Here is a 6000-nt window from a genome sequence, read left to right as displayed (position 1 = left end):
TGCAACACAAAATGCCTTTCCCACCACCAGCATTAATCCAATAAGCCTTTATTTCCATTACTTTCTATTTGATTTTGCATCTCTGCAGCCACCCACAGGCAGGTCTGAAACACCGCGGCCCGTTTCCGCTGATAAGATTACCGTAATATGCTAAGCAGCTTCCGTAGGGGCTGCATCTGCGCGTGGAGACGGTGTAATTATTCAGAAAGTGCAGGTAGAGCCCGCGCCGCTCTGCTGGGGAGTTCAGTCTGCTCTCTCGCCCCTCGGGGCCTCCTGCCACGGCTCGCCGAAGCTCACAGAGAAACGCCGGAAAGACACGAAGGAGCTGAAGGAGGCCCAACTCCCAACTTTACAATGTCTTGTGTTGACATTAAATCCCAATAAAATGTACCGGAGCCCCATTGCAGACATTACTAGAATGCACTATTTCAGTGTTATTATTTGTTTTAGTGAAGCAAAAATCTCAAGATCCTGCTGGCTTTGCTGAAGGAAAAACTCAACCTACAAAAACAACCCCACCTCCACTGGCATGCGCCGTACCCTCCAACATCATCTGGTACCGCAGCCTCTTCCTCTTTAGTGGCTCAACCTCTCCTCCTCCCAGTGGAAGGCTGTCTCGTGGCTTCAAAACTCGACGGCGGTGGCTCACGGTGTCGTCTTTAGCCGCTGCAGCTCAGATCCGACTCTTCTGGACCCGCCTGCCGTCACTGGTTCAAAGTTCAAATAAAACGTTATTTGCTCATCAAGGTGTTTTGACTTTTCTCAAAGCTCTGTCCACAAAATATCACTGCTGCATCTACCAGATAACACAACTGTGGATGTACTGTAGATGTTCTGGGTTTGAAGACTCGCCAGTAATTGGCTCATTTGGGATAAGCAACAACGGCCTGTTTAAAACTTCTTTCCTTTCACCACATCTGATAAGCTCCCATGACAAGTAAACTAGTTTCTTATGTTTGTCTGATTGATTAGGCCCAGAACATAATGTATTTATCACTTTAAAATATTCAGCTGTTAGCCTATTTTTAGTTGTCAAAAGAGCTTTCTTCAATGGATCCAAACAAACAAAGCCAATCCAAAGTGGCAGAACTAAACTCTGCCACAATTTTAAACTTTAGATTTGTTTTATATGTCACTGAACTATCACACTAATAGCAAGCCAAAGCTAACAAGAGATTTTCACAAAGCAAGCTAGATTTTTTCTTAGCGAGCCACAAATATATAATCAAGCACAGATTTGACTTCAATAAATTAATTTATTGATCTTATAGCTGACTACTCCTGAGCTATCAACATATTGTTCTTTGGAAACAATTATACTTTACATACAGAATATATTTTGGGCTTTTTTATGCAAGATGTGTAGTTTTTTTTGTCATCTCTAATGAGCTTTGATTTTGTTATTTAAATAAATATGCTACTTTTCACTGAGCTTATTACTACAACTTAATACAAAAACTACTATTTTACTAAAAGACGACCTAAAAACGTAAACTTGGATTCCAGCTGGTCATTTTTTTTCTTTTCCTATTCCGCCTTTTTTAGAAACTTTCCTCAGAGATGGGAGATCAGTGCTGGGGGTGGAATCCCGTGTTCCTCTGCATCGGTAGGTGCAGATCCATCATTTCTTGATCCTCGCCTTCCCTCCTTTTGGAAATAGTCATTTCTATCGCGAGATGCTCTGTTGTTCGTTCCAACCTGACCCTGGCTTTGCGCTGCTCTTTTTTGATCGAGGTTGCTCCTCCGTCGGCGTTAAGGGGACGGAAGCCTGTTGGGACGGTCATAACCATGGAAACAGAAGATTATACTGTAATTTGTGGATGAGCTGCAGAAGCTTCGGTTACATAAGTCGACAGGTCTTGGGAGGCATTACTGATCTTGCTTGTAAGCTTTTAGGGGGCTACAAACTATGACAAGTAAAACCGAAGGCCTGCGTTTCTTTTTATTACAAGTTTTCCAATTGGAGGTTATAATTTAGAAGTAAATATGCATATTCTCCAGAAAGCAAACAAACAAAGTACAACCTCGAAACGTCCCTTTCAGACGCTCCATTAAGATTAACGCTGGAGCCTCTCATCATTTCCATGTGGCTTGATTGTCAAACAGGGTTTACAGCAGCTGTCCGGGAGCACAAATTGCTGTGGGACATTTGCATCCGTATTGTTTGCGTATTGACTTTCGCTGACGCAGACGCGCGCATTAAACACTCAGACGTGTGTATTTGTGCGGCGATCTGAAGCGAGTTCATTGAGAGCAGTGATGTCAAAGCGGGGATTAGATTGGTTTATGTTGCCCCAGAGCTGCGCATTTGCGACGAGCGCGCAGCTCCAAACTGCCAAACCGATGATTATGTCGGTTCAACTGCATTTTTGCATCCAGGAGGGCATTTGGTACCTACTTTCTGTTTTTACATTCGGTGTGATTCACTTAAAAAGGCATGTGTACCGCAAAAAACAACAACAACTGGCCTAAAAAAGAAATCCTGAGTGATGACGCTCCAAAAATACACCGTGTTTCAGGCCAGTGGCTGGGATGGGGAGGGGGGAGCAGCAAACCGCCCGGAAAGCTAACAGACAAGCGTTTAGTGCCTGCAAAAAAAAAGAAGAAGAAAAAGAAAAAGAGCTCTGCTGTGATACCACAGAAGACACATCACATGCAGGCTGTGGACCAGACCACTTGCAGTACACACAAAACTGCCTGTTAGTGGTTTTAGAAGGGAAGCAGTCGTCTCACCCAGCACAGACCCACATGAGTCAGATGCAGCGTGCAGACAACACTTGCAGACCTCAAGAGTCATAAAGATCTTTGCCTTTTTGCCCCCCCGAGGATGAAAACACTTGCAACTCTCAACAGTTATAGATTGCCCAAAGCCCATTTCTGCCTTTTGGGTACAGTGCATGTGACATGTTTGAGAGAGGAAGGAAGAAGCAGTAATGGAGTCTTGTTAAATACATAAATAAAAAAAATAATAATAATAATAATCAGCATCCAGGCTTCTTCAAGTCGCGCCAGCTGGTCTAAAACTTTCCATCAAAGCCAACGCTGAGCTGCACAGAGTAATTACCGGAACCATCTCCCAGGACGTTTTTATTCATACTGCTTGTGAGTGCATAAAGGTGAGGGTACGGCACTCACAGGAGATTAATACGGCTCCAGTAGCTGGTCGGGAACAGAGCGTGTTGTTTCCACTGCCTGCAGAGACTACGGCTACTTCAGACATAAACCAGCGATGAACTGAGAAATGTTATGACGGGTCGCTCCTGGTTTCTGAAGCCCACCCAACGCGTTGTTCCAGAGGCGGCACGCTGGAGACTTAAAGTGTCCAAGCCATGAGTGTATGACCTCGCAGTGACGTCGGCTTCACGTTTGTGATTATTGACATGAATGGAAAAAAGTTCTCCAGAAAAATGTCTCGCTTTTGAGATTTTTCTTTATCTTCCACTTCCTACTGAAAAGAGCAAGATCTTTTTTTTTTACACACTTAACTTCAAATTACAATTTGGAGAGATGGAAGTGGAAAAAAACATATTGTTTTAAAGCCTTATGCCTTCCCAACTGACGGGCATTTATAGCTAATTAAGCCAAAAAATAATGCAACAATTACAGTGAGTGATAATAAAACTAAGTGAAGCTCGTAATCATTTCATCTCATTTTAAAGTTGAGCAAACAAGACTGAAACTGTCGCCTGCTGCTTCCCCATATGACTCATAGCATCTGAAAACAAAAGCAAACAATGCTGATTCAGAAGCAGAGCAAATATTAACACGTGATGTGAAACCGACTCTAAAAATACCCTGGAGCTAAAATAGGGGGAGGGAGACATACTTAAGTAAATCGATGAAGAAAATGAAGCCAGCTTTAAGACTAAAAATCAAACTCAGACAGCAAGTTGGCCCCAGCTGCAGCATTTCCATCAACTTTTACCAATTTCTGTTCCTGCTGCATAAACTGCTGCAAATAGAAATGAATGGACTTCCTGTCGTCAGGCTCTGTAGGTGTAAACGCTACTGACCCGACCCCATGATCTCCTAACTCCTGTGACTTTTTCTCTGTTGAAAATTTAAAAAAGAACAAAGCTTGCAGCCAAAGTCATGTGGCTTGATGCATACCAGCAGTAAAAGACCAGCAGCTTAGATCTTAAAAATGTACAGTCTTTATTATAACATGGCGGGTTTTTTAGGCTTCTTTGGCAGTTCTGGAAACTGAGTCACATGATTTATTTGATTAGGTAGCGACTCCTTAGCAGGATATGTCTGCTGTCTGTAACTCGGAGGAAATACACTTTGTTTATTCCAACTAGATTCATTGCCAGTCTTTTAAAGCCAATGTCTGAGTTTTAATAGCGTCTCATAATAGCCTCCATGCCGCTCCACAGGATTGTTCGAAAGGAAAATAGACACCAGTAGTAATGCTTTCACATGAAAATAGGTTCATTTGAATAAAAGTAAAAACATTTGCATCTTTCCTCAAAAGGGATAGACATGTTAGCGCTGCTAAAATGCTCCAAGCTTAGTTTCACATTATTAAAGGATTATAAATCATACACCTAAAAAATTATTATTATATTATGTATTAATTCCACCTTGTTAAATTGTTAGCAACAACATAAAGTAGGCTAATAAAAAACAACAACAATGGTTTAGGGGGCTGTTAGTTTTTCCACATAGGGTCAAATCGATTTGAATAGTTTTTGACCATCTTAAAAAGTGAAACGTTAATTTGAAAACTGCTTTTCTTATTTCCTCAGGTTCACTTCGTCTGATATTGAATTAACTTCATCTTAAACATTTGAATGTGGCAACAAAAGACGAAGTCTGTTGAGCTGGAAAATACCGTAAAGAACTGAACCTACCAAGCAAGTGAAAGCAGCTAACAGTGTTTAACTTTCCAGTGCAGTCTCGTCCAATGTTACTCATAAATGGCTGCAGAGTTTATAAATCTGTTACTCGCTGCAGATTTAAAATGCCTAAATAACCTACACACCGATATTTCCACATCTCTCCGGTCATGAGATTCTTGTATTTTTCCACGGTAGACTAGAAATGGAGGGGCCCAGGCAGACTATAAAACTTATTTGGGCATCCAGCATGTGACTTCTGCCAGCAGCATATAGCCAGGGGCGTTCAAGTCCGACCAAAAAGACCTGAAGTAGACAAACTGCGTTAAGTGTTAATAAAATATCCCTGGCACGGGGATGTTTGAAGGAGGGATTAAGGCAGGGAGAACCAGCTTCTTTTAAAATGGAGAGCAGCCTTTGCCGCTAATGATGTTTTCCCTGTGGTTTTACAGCCTATGTCTACACGTCAGGAGTGTACAGTCAGACATCTGGGAAGAAAAGTTTTCACACTGTTCCCCAGGCACACAGGAATCAGAAATCCTGTTTTCCTTTCCCCCCCCTTTACAGAGCTTGGCAGGGATTAAAAGATTGGCAAAAGAACAAGAGAGAGAGAACGGATGGATCCGTGATCTGTTACGGCATCGTCTTAATTGTCATTAATGTGTGATGAAATTCTCCAGGGTCTTAAAAACAAACAACACTTCAAAAGTGTTCGAAATTCCTCGGCGACTATTTAAGACCGTGCAGGTAAATTACAGTTTTGATAACACCCATTATACCTCCTCCATCTCTCAGGAGAAGGACTCTGAATGTTAATCAGAAAGAAAATCATTCCAAGCTGCTGTTTGTTCCAAAGGGAGCAGAGAGCTGCTGAAGGGGAGAAGGACGCTAATCAAACACTGAGTACACCAGATGAGCACAATGAGCAATGGGTAAGGAGACCAAATCTTGTCTATGAACTAATAAAATACTTAAAAAGAAAGATAATAGAATTAATGAAGAAATTACTGAATAAATAAACACAATATAAGAACATCATGCCTTTTAGCACATTATGCTATTAAATCATAACGTTTCCAAATGTAAAAAATGAGAATTTGCATGTCTACAATTACAATTAAATAAAAAATACATGCAAGTATTTATAGAGCATAATAATATT

The sequence above is a fragment of the Poeciliopsis prolifica genome, unplaced genomic scaffold (assembly GCF_027474105.1).
Source record: "Poeciliopsis prolifica strain line A6 unplaced genomic scaffold, Auburn_PproV2 SCAFFOLD135, whole genome shotgun sequence".
In the NCBI taxonomy this organism is placed as follows: Eukaryota; Metazoa; Chordata; class Actinopteri; order Cyprinodontiformes; family Poeciliidae; genus Poeciliopsis; species Poeciliopsis prolifica.
This window is presented reverse-complemented; position numbering follows the sequence as displayed.